Source organism: Pteropus medius, unplaced genomic scaffold (genome assembly GCF_902729225.1).
Source record: "Pteropus medius unplaced genomic scaffold, Ma_sr-lr_union100, whole genome shotgun sequence".
NCBI lineage: Eukaryota > Metazoa > Chordata > Mammalia > Chiroptera > Pteropodidae > Pteropus > Pteropus medius.
This window is the reverse complement of record NW_024349800.1, coordinates 18,209,738-18,223,987: the sequence shown is the minus strand read 5'-3', so window position 1 is coordinate 18,223,987 and position 14,250 is coordinate 18,209,738. Positions and strand designations below refer to the sequence as shown.

The window sequence follows — 14,250 nt, the reverse complement described above, 5'->3', positions numbered from 1 at the left end:
TTTATCCTTTCATCCATCAAAGAACACTTGGGTTGCTTCCACCTTTTGGCTGTTGTGAATAATGCTTCTGTGAACTAGTCTTTCTATTTTAATACTGTTTAACTATACCTCAAACCCACACTCATGAAAAAACTGCTATATCAAGACACTCACATTCTCATTAAATGGGAAGACTAACCATAAAATTTTAACATAATTTAATACATTAGCAGAAGACATCTTTTAGAAAGGCAGAGTCCCCAAACATTGTATTTCATCCTCAGAAATTTTTCTTGTTTTGTGCTTTTTGTTGTCGATATTTTTTATTTAAATAAAAGCTTCCATTGTATCATTCAAGAACATTTTATTAAGTCACTATTAATACACTCAACACCTATTGGTTAGTCTTGTCAATGCAACATGAGCCCTTGATTCTTAGGAGAGATAGCTAACTACTGATTTCTCTGAAAGAAGAGAAATCTACCACAAGTTACCATTATATCCTAAGATTAACTGAAAATAGGTAGATTCAAAAGTGATTTTTTTTAATATAAAGCCACAAAAGAAGAGAAATATACGATTAGAAAATTCTAGATATCTAAAAACTAAAATGTAAGAGTATCGGAGGATGGATAAGCATTTTTAAAAGGCAAACTGCTATAAAAGCAGGTACTCAAATTACACTAAGTCACTAACACAATTGTTGGACTGGCATGGTTACTGTTATCTGTGTGAATCCATGAAAACATCTGCCAGAAACAGAGAGCAAACTGTGACAGGATTCGAGATAGTAGCCCCTGACTACAAGGTAGATTTAAAATTCCTCCAATTTTAATGAATCTCAGCGTATTTTTATGGTGCTTAAGATTAACATAAAAGGATTGTTAAAAATAACTACTATTAAGATATGAATCAAATGATTAAATTTGGAACAAAGAAACCACTTTCTAACCAAAATAGAGACATGGTCTTGGTATATTCAGTGTAGAAATCTGACACTGATCTTCATCTGTTCAAGCATGTGTGAACTTCACAATTTTCATTTCAGTGTAAGTGTCTGATCAACACTGACAAATGTATTACAAATCTGAAATCCCAAAAGGCCACTAAAGGTACAGAAGAGAAACTCATATTTATTAATACCTTTTCTGTACTGGGCACAATACAAGATGTCTTTATATGCTTTTCACTGAAGCCTATAGCAACTCTGTAAGGCAGGCAAGATCAGCTCTGTTTTACAGATGAAGAAACCTGAGGCTTCGAGAAATTATGTAATTTTCCCCGGGTCACACAGCTAGTAAGTGATAATGCAGAGATAAATATTCAGCTCTGAATCTCAAACCCACACTCCTCCTTTAATGTGAGCTTAAATTTTAGAAACTCTTCCTTCAATATCACTGTACTAGATGGTTGCATCTCAAGTGATTGCATTATTTTTAGCTATAACTTCACAGAGATTGAAGCAATAGAACCACGTAAATCTAATCATTGTATGCTAAAGAAGAAATGTGAAATTATATATGTGATGTTTTTTATTTTCTGAGCAGCTTCATCATTCTAAATTATTAACTATTCTAGAATGTAATTTGAGGTTTTCTTTTGCATGTACCATTTGTCATACAGTAGAATCACAAATTGATAGTGTTGTAGGAAGGGATGTGTCGATCATCTTATTTTGTTAATATTGTCATCTACATTTGATGTCCATAAAAATTTTTTGAATAAGTGAATAATTGAATGAAGGTACAAATATGAATATAAATGAAAAAAGTGATGAAATGGCATACAACTACTCTGGGGGTTTCAGAAGTGTCAGGAATCCCATTTCAGGACACATGTCTAAGACTAAGGAATCAGAAGATTTTCTATGATCCACTAGATCTTTGAAGCATAGAAAATCCAAGAAACAGTTAAGAAAAATCAGATCTATCATTTCCTTTCTTGAAAGTTCAGTAGTACTGCAGGTTCCTGCTCAATGAAAGTTAACATACCTTCCACTTACTTATATCTTAATGATGGCAAATGCGTTACCTTAATCCACCAAAATATTTCAGGTGAAGCAGATGCCCTCATATTATTTGAGTTATCCCTAATTTATTATTACACCAATCAATCTGCAAGTACTTCTCATGCTATTAGTACCTCTATTTCCTAAATTCTCAACTTCCTATTCCCTAAAATCTATTTGTGAGCCTTACAAACTAATACTATGTAGAGAGTGATTGTTCTCAAACTAGGGTTGAGTGGGTGGGGTATCAGAATGCCTAGGATTGAATGGATGGGATACCAGATGGTCTTTTGTGATTTTCTGAACCTGTACAACCCTGCCCCTGTTCTCTCTCCTCTCTGAGGTTTTGATGTGTACCTACCTATAAGATGCTGGCAATAATCTTGGGGAAGAGGCATAACACATGAACTTTGAAAAATTTACAAATTGGCAGTTACAAAATAGTCATGGGAGATGTACAGCATAGGGAATATAGTCAATAATAATAACCATGTATGGTGCCAGGAGGGTACTAGACTTATCGAAGAGATCACTTCGTAAGTTATATAAATGTCTAACCACTGTGCTGTACACCTAAAACTAATATAGTATTGTGGCAACTATAATTGAAAAAAATTTTAATTAAAAAAAATTATATCCTACCCTAGGAGAGGGGGATAGACCAAAATCTGGGGCAAAGGGCCAATGTGTATGGTTTGAAAAAGACCCAAATTTATCCTGATACACTTAACTTGAGACTTATACTAGTGGCTCCCTGGGTTTCAGATTTCACCGACCAGTAAAATGTTTCTAAATATTTCTAAAAGAAAGACATTAAGTAGTTTGAAATTTAAGACAATTCCTTAAATGTAAAAGATTCAACTCCATGAAAAACTCACTTCTTTGCTAGAACAAATGAAAACTTTCTGAAGCACATCAGACAGGAACAATTTCACCCATATGGTCTGTAAAGTGTAATTAGCACCTCACTAGTTACAAACCAAGCTTCCTTCCTTCCTGCCACATGATCTTTACTATGCCTGGAGAGAAAGAACAGAAATTGTTATGTTCATTTCAGGGATGAGAAAGCTTCTGATCTGGGCTGGGAAATGTGATGCCTGAGGCAACATGATCAGGAAATGACAAAAATCAAAAGTAGAACCCTAGACTTTTCTGTGAAATACAGAACTAAGAGTAAGCATTTAGAAACTTTCGTAACTTTATAAAGTAAATTTTGTCTGTTAAATCTAAAAATAAAGTAGGGTTTGCTCTTTGTATGTCTTAAGGTTTCCTATTTTATTTTTCTCATAATTTTACTGTATTTTATCAAGTATCAGTCCACAAGAATTTGAAAACTAAAGAAAAAAACTAATTCTTCACCACAGAAAGTTTGAGAAATCACTGTTGGACTCTAAAATTCCTCCCAAAAGCAAATCAACCCTTACGTGGGTATGGATGAAAATAAGTATACATAAACAATTCCATATACTATTTCAAAATAGTTTATATGTAATAGTAAATGAAAGCAAATATTCAAAAAATATGAGAATGTTCTTATAAAAGAAGCACACAATACACAAAGAGATAAGGACTGCACCCTAAAATAGCAGAAGAGCCAAGGACAGAATCTGAACATGAAGGTTAAATGTTACCATCAAGGAAGCAGGATGAGTTTGACAAGGTGTAGTTCCTTCGTGGCACATAGATGAAACCACAGTCCTGCCCGACCACAGCCCCAGTGCTGACCTTTCCAGGTGTCCCCTGGTTGTTGGCTATTCCTTTAAGTCACTAAATCCCTTAGAGAACATCCAGTGCCCTCTGGTCACCTTGGGTCACTCCCCAGGTTGGGAATGCCATCCCTGACACCCAGAGGACTAACGATGTAATCTGCTTAGTGCAATCCCATAGTGCTTTTTATTTGCTTTTTTGTTTGTTTTTTTTAGACAATACTTAAATTAGGGTTCGATACAATTTATAGCATTCAAATAAGATTATTTTTAGAAGTAACAAACTATGTTCTGCAGTTTTTATCTATGGTAAGCTGGTCCTTGAAAGACACAATGTTTATAATGGAACTGCCATGAACATTCTTGTAAACATAAATTGTTTCATATTTAGGTTTCTTTTCATTGCCTTAATTTTCAGGTAATTATTCTCCTTTGTTCCACCCGAAGTAGCACTTTACTTTCCCTGATATTTATACATCCAAATAATTGCAGATAGTTATCAAGGCCTGTCTTTGCTGTCTTTAAGTTAAGGTGAACCCATTTAATTCCTATAACTCGTCCTCCTAAGTCGGTCCCTCCAACCCCCTCAATCACCTTCGTGACTACTCGTCTGAACTTTTTTCCAAGAAAATGTCTACATCTTCCCTCTTCTCAGGCTCCCAGAACAAATGTGGTTTTCAGGTGCCATTTCATCAGAATCACTTCCCTACCCTGAGGTAAATCTCTTGAATTCTTCACATCCCTTTGGTCTTTTCCTCTCATCCTAAATTCATTGTGGGTTCAAGGTATTTCACTGCCCAGGGCAAAATGAGACTTCTCCTTTTCTTTTATGCCACATAATTGGATTCATTTCAGAAAGTTCATATGCTCTTCTGTGTACTTCCCCCACTCTAGCTTCTGAATTATAGATAGACTGCTAAATTATCTGGCTATAAGGGACCATAAATAAATCCAATGTCTTGTAGTATTCGGAAAGGTTACAGATTCTAGGAGGCAGAAGTATGGAATCTGGTAATTCCCTTAATTTCTAAAAGCCTCAGCGTCTTCATCTTTAAAAGTGGGCCATAATAACAAAAATAAGAACAAATATATAACAATAAAAAAAAGTATGCAAAATTACTTGTCACATCTAAAGAATTATATAAAGTAAGGCTTTTTGTTGTTTTGTTATAATAATTTAGGGTTTGCTAGAAAAAAATAATTAGGTAACAAAATGACTTAGCAAAAGCAAACACTGCATGAGGAAGAAATGTCACTGGTAATACAGACTTCATGCTTTCTCCCTCGAAAGTCTTCATAACCATGAAGGGTCTGTTGTTTAAATACACAGAGTTAACTCTAGTCCTATCACACTCAGGGTCTGTGTGTTGGCTTCCATTACTCCTAAGAAACAGCCTTTTTATATCTATGAAACCTCATGTTTTCAAAAACAAAAGCTATGTTTTCAGTCAAGGTCTAAAGGGAAAGGAATTCAGATTTTCAGACTAATTAAGAACAAATTTATTTTTTTCTACAGGAAATTTTTAAATAAAGGCATTTGCTATAGATAGCTTTTAAAAAGTCAGGCCATTTTACTGAACATACTCAATGCTGAACACTCTCACCTTTTGTTCAAAAGTAAAAACATTTCCTTTCCACATCATTTCTGACACATTCTTCCCCACCTATAACACTCCTCTTGTTAGTATTGTCAGCCTACATTCAATTTCTGTACAGCCTTCCCCAGGATAGAGATTAGATTTATTAGTAAAGGAAGATCCACTCACCACTCCACTCCCACTACAAATGCTTGAATGTACTAGATACTTGGCCCAGATCCTGCAGGACTGAAGCTCTCACTCTATCTGTTGGGTGTGTTGATGGCCAACAGTTCTCAGTTGTGTCTATCTCCAGTAATTGCCTTGCACAGAAGAAAGCCCCTTACCCAAGGTTCATCACTCCGCTCACCTCCATCTAATGATTGGTTAATTAAAGACATTAGAAGCCTTGGAATTGGCTGAGGCCTTTGTTGCAAGCAAATTGTAGTTTAACTTCTCCCGGGGTCCAATCATGCTTCCTTCATTCTCCCCCAGAACTCACACTCTCTTCAATAAATTTTCTATACCTGAATCTCTGTCTCAGATTCTGAGCATGAGGTGTGGTCCAAGGAAGCAGACTCTGAAGTGGGACTCTGAAGGATGAACAGCTGGCCCACTGGCCATAAAGCCCCCCTCACTGGTAAGAAGAGCACAGAAAGTTTCTTATACAGGTAGCAGTACAATTGTTAAAACTTTCTCCAGTGGAGATCTGGGCCTGTATACCAGTGGAAGGGAATGCATGGGCTGATTCAATATAGCAGACATTTAGATGTATGTTGCTGGAATCAACTGATAATTTGGGAAAATAGAATAAACAGATGAGAATGAGTAATCACCAATTAAAGTATAAGTGTTCAAGCCTGTGACCTCATTAAATAGTAATATATAAAAAGGCTCTCATCTTTTACAACTGAAAGGCAAGAAAAAGTTGAAAGAAATCCAGTACTTAATTTAAGAGTAGCAGGGCTACAGGAGAGATTGTATTCTCAACCTTGATACATTTGCTACTCCCAGGTCAGGGCCCTGATTGGGAAGTACTGGGAACCTAAGACATTGGGTAGGGACATCTGAATTGATACATTAAAAAATTTTGAATTCCCAGATTTTCCTGAGCCCTCTGGGCCTGCAGAAATGGCCCACTCCTCCCTTTTAAATGCTAGTGACTAACCTCCCTTTTCCAAAAATTGCAAAGAGATTTCTGCCTTGTAAGATGACACAAAGAAAGCACTCTTGATCTACTCCCACCATCTAGCCACCCGACCAATAACTAGAGTTGCCAAAATATAATCCCACCGAAGAAGTATTGTGTCTCTTAACAAGGTGAAGACATTATACCTTAATATTGCTGCAGGCTCCCAGAATGTACCAGCAGAAACACACAAGACAGAATTCTGAGAGTACTACATCAATGGGAGCAGAACATGCAACTGAACTAGAGAAAGTTTCTATTATGGTAGCACTCTTTTGTGAATAAATTTAACACAATGGCCTACAGCCATGCCACCCTGAACAAGCCCTATCCAGTCTGATCTCGAAAGCTAAGCAGGGTCGGGCTTGGTTAGTACTTGGATGGGAGACCACCTAGGAAAACCAGGTACTGTAGGCGTAAAAAATAAAAAATAAGGGATTGTAAACTGACAAGGTCCTTGCAATCTGTGAGGTCAACCAAGGGTTGCTTCATCTTAAATTAATTAATTAATTAATTAATTAATTAATTTAACACAATGACAAGGACCCAGGGAGATGAAACTAATACTTTGCTAGGATGGCTCTGGAAAGCTTAGAGAAAGCGATAGCCCTCACCGAATGAAGAGACATGCCAGAACTATCATGGTTAATAGTGAAGAAGGAATCAAAAGTCTCCAAGAAGTGGGCATGCTAGAGTGGATATAGCACTCAATAAATATTTGTTGGGTAAATCAATGCACCTACTAAGCTCTCAAGACTCAGCTCTTCCCACTACTTTCTCTTCCAAACACCTGTCATTTAAAAGAACAGACATATGACTTTCTCACCACTCCGCAAATACAACAGCTGTTCGTAGACTGTGCCTTTGTATAAGCTGATCACTGCCTCAAATGCTATTTCGACATTCTTTTATTCATTCACCCAACAAATATTTATTGAGTGCTATACCCACTCACCCTGTCAACTCTAATTCACTCTTTATGTCTGTCATCTTCTCTGAGAAGAGGTTTGAGCCTTTTTCTAGTAAAGTGATGTTCTCTAGGCCATGGAGCTTTGGACCTTCTGCCCTAGGACTCTTCTCTTTAAATTGCTCCTTGTCAACTTACCTGTCTTTCTCTCTACATCACTGAGTCCACACAGAGCAGAAAGACCACCATCTAGCTCAGATCCACGGAAAGGTGTGTTGCAGATACATTTTTCTTTTGTCTGCCTAGCTTCACCTTCAACATTCTTCTTGTAACAACATTCCTACTTCCTTTTAGGAACTACTGACCTCTTCTCCATCTTCCCAATCTATGTGGCTCCAGCTGCTAATCACAGTTAGTCACAGATGTCACACATGCCCTTGGTCACAGAGGTGGGCATGTGACCCAGCTCTGGTCAGCAGTGAATCTCCTTGCACATCATGCTTGGTCCAAAGATGGAATGTGACCCAACCCAGACCAATGAGAGTTCTTCTCTGAAATATTATATATGGACATTGAAAGGAGGAGCTCCCGCTTCCCTCTGGGGTCACTAACTTAAAGCAGCCTATGGCTATGACCTCCTGTTCTCACCACTTGAAGGAAGTGCATCTGAAATAGGGAGAATGTGACCAACCAGCAGAGAGGAGTAGGGTGGGGAGAGCACACCTAACAACACTATTTTAGCCTTTTAAATCCCTGAGGCCAGATATACCCCCACTCATTCAAGTAAATCGTCAAAAAAAAAAAAAAGTTCGGTGAATACAAATATAATTTTAAAAGTACTTTAAAAATACTTTTAAAATAGTGTTTTTTGTCAAAACTCAATTCAAACATGTTAAATTATCCCATAAATTATTACTGAGCCTCTACTGTGTGCTGAGCATTCTTTTTAGATGCTAGGCTGACACAAACATCTTACTCTTTTCATAATATAATGCCATTTTATAATGCTATTTGAAAATTAACGTGTACCTCAGAAAAAGCTTAAAAGCCCCTAGAATTTTATTAAAAGTATGTATTTTAGAGTGATAAACCCAATTCTCTTTAATTGTATTTATATTCTTAGTTATTGGGGTAATTTCTACTCTAACATGAAAGCAGATAATATTTTTTAAAATGGCGTAGATATAGGATCAGTAATGTAAAAGTCAGCTAACCAGTAAAAATCATATATCAAATGAGATCAGGAATAAAAATGTATACTGTATATATTTACTTATAAAAATTACGATTGATTTGATTCTTGATAAAGTAAGAATGATAACGTAGGAATCGTGTTGCTTTTAAAGGACCTCTCTAACTCTGCCACCTAAATTTACAAGTTTTCCCTCAGATCAATTAGCATGAAGCAGATGTGCCAGACTGCAGATTCAAGTGGTCAATGTCTTGTAAAGCATGTAGTTCAAAACTTAACATAACTAAAGTTGTGATCTTACTAGGACAGAATACAGGATTACTACCCTCTCCCAACTGTGAGTCTTGAATATAAAACTTTGGCATTCGAGGATTAAATATTTGAGGTATAAACTCTTGAAGAATAACTCAAAACTGTGGCTTGTACTTTCCTCAAGGCATCAAACAATGAGGATTTTTCAAGCAAATTACTTAGCTAAACCTATGTACCAAATCTAGCTATGTATCAGAATCACAGTTTTTAAAAACTAGGGCTATCTGGCTACTTACTTATCAGTCATACAGATTCTGAATTAATGGATCTAAGATAAAGACAGAGGATCTGTATGTTTTTCAGTTCCTAAGATCATAATGATGCAAAGCCAGATTCGAGATCTAGAAAACAGCCCATCACTCCTAGCTGAATGCATCTTTCTTTTTCCCTACCAGTTATCATGCATGCTCAATTTTTCTTAATATTTATTAAGTGAAATATAAAACTTTAGCTAATATTGAAGAGATGGAAAACTTGTGTCACAAAAACATACTTAGGAAACATGTGATGCATTTCCATTTTCAAAAATTAGAGAATTCATGAAGATCTCAGAATATAGCCCTCCTGAATGTCATCTACTGTTTTTTTATAAATTTTAAGATTGAAATGGCAAGCATATTATACTAAAAATTATTAAATTTTAGAACTTGAACGGACTTGAGAACTCATTCTAACTCCCTCATTTTACAGAAGAGGACTCAGAGCTATTGATGTTAACATATTAATGGATTTCATTCACATGGCCAATGAACTCTAAATTGTCTATTTTAATGTAAAATTTCTCAATTCCACTCTGTTGAGCTCAGCAGTCTCTTAAATCACTAAAGCCATTGAAAAGTACTGAACCTGATCCCTGGAATCTATCACCTCACTGGCTTAGTAAATAAGGAGATGGTTCCATTTGTAAAAACTTCTCAGCTGACAACCATGACTTTTTTTTATCTGTTAAAATGGTCAGTTCACCTGATGGTTCACAAAACCTCTAATTTGAAAAACAAGGACAGATTCCGGAAATCAAGTTGACAGATCTTGACAAATCATTGTGTCGTGTTCCAAGACAGAGTATAGTATTCTACAGCTGGGGAAATTACGATCGGTTTGTGGCTCAGGTTCACTTCAGAAAACATTCGAAACCGGTGAAGTTAATTAGTAAATCAAAGCAGAACAAGTAACTTTCTAATCGTAACAAACAAAATTTTCAAAAAGAATGCTAGTTATTGGTTTTCAAGAGAATTCTACCTCAAGTTAAACATATGGCATTTTTTGTAGCCCTGCATACATCGTTTCATCCATATACCAAGCCAATTTTTTCTAACAAGAAAAAAATACATGGCAAAAATAATACTAGCTCTTAAAATCCATCTTTAAGTGTTTAATGCCTTTCTAATTAAGGACACTTGTGACTTTAGGTGGTTTATAGTATGTCACTATTTTATATAGCAACACGCCGAAGAAACCTGTCAAGTTTAGACTAAATTTGTACAAGGCAAGATTCAGTATGAAACATATTCCAGATCACTTCAGACATTTTTAGCATACATATGAAGCGTGTCAGAGACAGAATGTCCACAACAGATCTTCTTCTGCAAGTCTAGAAGGTTGTGGTTTGACTATAAAACCTGAAAGTCGTATTTAGGTAAGATACATCATTGGTCAACTATGCTTCAGACTGTGGGGGAAATATTCCTGAACAAGTAAGTGAACTAATTTGTAATGAAGGGAGAGACATATCTGAAAGGATCAGAGTTTGAAAGGAGATTATTTCTTTTGCTCATTAATTCATTTATTCAATAATCCTATATTGAGCACATTCATCACAAATACAAACTGGAAACTTAGGTCTGGGACTTTCCATTGATAAGTTAAAAGGTTATATAGTATAGCCTTGTCTGTTCCAGATTTACTGAACTGTTCAGTTTGAAAATTGACTTAAAGAAAAAAAGATATGTTCGGCTATTTATTTATACTATAGAAAGTATTGAAATTATTATTTAGGAACTATAGTGAGACTGCTGAAGCTACACTCCAGGAATTTCTAAGTAAGGAAAATAAATTGCACTCTCAGACTAAATTTAAAACTAATAAGTGCAACAACTACAAAATCAACAAATAGGTCACCCCATAAGTAAAGAAGATAAAATTTTTTAGGCTGGCACAATTTCAGAGTCCATTTGAATATATAGTCAGCTTTATTTTCAGTGGATAATCCATTTGAGCATTTTTAGGTAATAATTAATCCACCCTGATTAAGCCTTAGGGCTGGGTGTGGGGTACCAAATAAGAAGAGATCTCTGAGAAGAAGAGACAATCATCTAATTTTAACAATATCTGCTCTTTCTAAACCTTTCAATTTCCATCAGTTTTTCTAAATGTTGAATTATATATAACATTAATTAGTTTTCAACACAAAAATGGTGGGTAGGGGTACAGGCGATATTTATTTGTTTGTTTGTTTTAGGCGAGGCAACCCTTGGTTGACCTCACAGATTGCAAGGACCTTGTAAGCTTACAATCCCTTATTTTTTATTTTTTAGTTTTTACGCCTATAGCACCTGGTCTTCCTAGGTGGTCTCCCATCCAAGTACTAACCAGGCCCACCCTGCTTAGCTTCCAAGATCAGACAGGATTGGGCTTGTTCAGGGTGGCATGGCCGTAGATAGGAGATTTTTTTTAATAGTGACATCATACAATGTGTATCCCTTCTATTACTAATTTAGTAATTTCATCTTATCACATCTAAAATTTTAAGAAATAGTAATTTTTGCTATACCATTAAGTTGACTAGTTATTAATTCATGAATCACATCAGAAGTAACAAATACTGTTTTTAGGAAAAACAATGGCCCATGCTATGCCATGAAATTTTAAAAACTAAAGAATGGTTTGGAAAAAATAGATCTCAATATGACATCAAAGAAAATTTTTATTTTAAGTATATTAGAGCAAATATTTGGAATTCATGTGCTAACATTTCTAGTTCAGAACTTCTCTTCAACTTTCTGTTCAGTCAACAACTTTCTCACTCCAAAAAATCTCTAACCTCTTCTAGGCTGTACAATTTTTCTTAAAGTCCTCAGCTCTCAAAATGCCTCATATCCCAAACCTTAATATTAAAAGAGGGAGAGGGCACAAAAGACAAAGAAGAGCTTAATCTAATCATTTGAATTTCTCTTTTTTCCTAGTTTAAGGTGAGAAGTATTTTAAAATAAAGAGTTAGTGACATATGGGGGGAAAAACCTGTGTCATATTGTACAGCATAGAAAATACTTAGGATTTTTATAATACAATATTGTTACCTTAAAATGTTTAAGTCCCTTATCTCTCTCAAAAACAACAGAAAAGCTTGAAAGATCTTATAGTAAAAGACATCTTACCATCTTAACAAGAAGATTGAGGAATAAAAATAAAATAAAAATTAATAATTGAGGTGAGCACAAATGTGCCAACCATAAGCTTAAATAAACAGAATTGAGAGTAAAATCTATCTGTGATCTTCCTGAGAAGTAAGGCTGTTTACAGGAAATACAGTCACCTTCATCAGTGCTTTGAACATAATAGTGGAAGCACATTAATGTCTTGAATAAAATAGTAAATATTAATATCATAGATATTATATATGGACATTGTGTGGCTCAATAGCTAATGTTCTTGACAACAGTTTTCCAACAAATATAGACATTCTCTTTCAACGACCCCTGTTTTTCAGAGATCACATCCTAGAGATAAAAATAGGTCATGATAATGGTATTCTCCAATTTGATCCCAACTGAGAAAGTACAACCTATTTCAAAGTCCTCAACAAAAGAAAAATCCCTAAGAAGTGCCTTGCTAACCATGACTTGGCGTCCACCATTTTTTCCCCTCCTCCTATCACTGCTGAGGCCAAAAATGGCAGCTGCATCACTGTAGCTCACAGAAGAAGTCATCACCTATGGTTGACAATGACACTGCTATTACTACCGAGACCCATCAACATCCAAGTCAAGGCCACTTCATATCATAAGTGTTGATATCTGTACTGAGACTGCCATCTCCCATTTCTGCAGAAGTCCTGGCACCAAAGGTAATTAATGAATCAATGCAGATTTTATTGAAAGTATTTATTTTAATATTTATGAAGGCTGTTATTATTTCCCGTTTACCTTAGAACATGTGAACTCAGACAGAGGATAAGGTGCTATATACAGGATCACCAACCCTAATTCTCTCCTGTTTTCTTTCAACAAAATGAGAGCATGTTGACTTCTCTTAGGGTAGTTCTTCTCAAGAGCTTCTGAGCACTCATTTAAATATATTCCCCCAAAGAACTGCCCCACCCATCCCCCAAACATCTGTACCCCTGACCTTTCCCCATTGACATCTCCACGTGGGTTTATCATCTTCAAGATGGATATTTCCATCTCCACTCCAAACTTAGTCTTCCCCTTATTTTCCTCATCTCAGCAAATGGCACCTGCATCCACCCAGTAGATCAAACCAAAAATGTGTAAGTCATCCACAATTCCTGATTCCCTCATCCACATACCCAATCCCCAGCAAGTCATATCAACATTATGTCCAAATATATCTTAAATCTGACCATTTCACATTTATACTTCTCTGTGAGCCTTCTGCTTGTTGTCCTGCTTCCACTGTTGCTCCTGTGCCATATATTCCCCACAGAGCAGTCAGAGTGATCTTTTTAAAAGTGATCATGTTCTTCCTTGAACTGCAGTGAAAGATTCCAAACTCCTCACCATGGCCAATAAATCTCTCTATAATCTGGCCCTACCCACCTGTATTATTTATCTATTGCTCCATGACAAATTACCCCAAAACTTAATGGCTTGAAACAACATTTATTATCACAAGGTTTCTGTAGGTAAGGAATCCAAGTGCAACTTTATCGGGTCCTCTGCTTTAAGACCCTACTGAGCTGCATTCAAGGTGTTGCATAGGGTAGCAAGTTATCTGATTGCTTGTCTGGGGAGGGTCCTCTGTCAAGCTCCTTCACATGGTAGCTCACAGGATTTAGTTCATCATGGGCTGTTGGTCTGAGGGCCTCAGTTCTTCACGGCTTACAGTCTGAAGCCCACCCCTAGAATCTTACTACATGAGTCTCTCCACAAAGTAGCTCAAAATATTATAGCTTGCCACACCAGAGGGAGTGAGTCAAAAAGAGGCAGGGAAAGGAAGAAAGAGAGCAAGAAGATCTTTACAACCTAACCTCGGAAGTGATATTCTATCAGTTTTGCCATATGTTATTTATTAAAAGTGAGTCACTAAGTCCAGCCCACACACAAGGGGAGGTGGTGATACAGGGTGTGAATAGTAGGAGGTGGGAATCCTTGAGAGCCATGTCAGTAGTTATACACCACACCTGCTCTAACCTCACCTCTAA

General features: G+C 36.2%; 2 pseudogenes; one reads left to right on the top strand and one right to left on the bottom strand.

The window, feature by feature from the left end:
• The first annotated feature begins 6,757 nt into the window (after nt 1-6,757).
• Nucleotides 6,758-6,876, top strand: LOC120622365 (uncharacterized; annotated as a pseudogene).
• A 4,534-nt stretch (nt 6,877-11,410) lies between these two features.
• On the bottom strand, nt 11,411-11,528 carry LOC120622380 (uncharacterized; annotated as a pseudogene).
• Between the last annotated feature and the right edge of the window lie 2,722 nt (nt 11,529-14,250).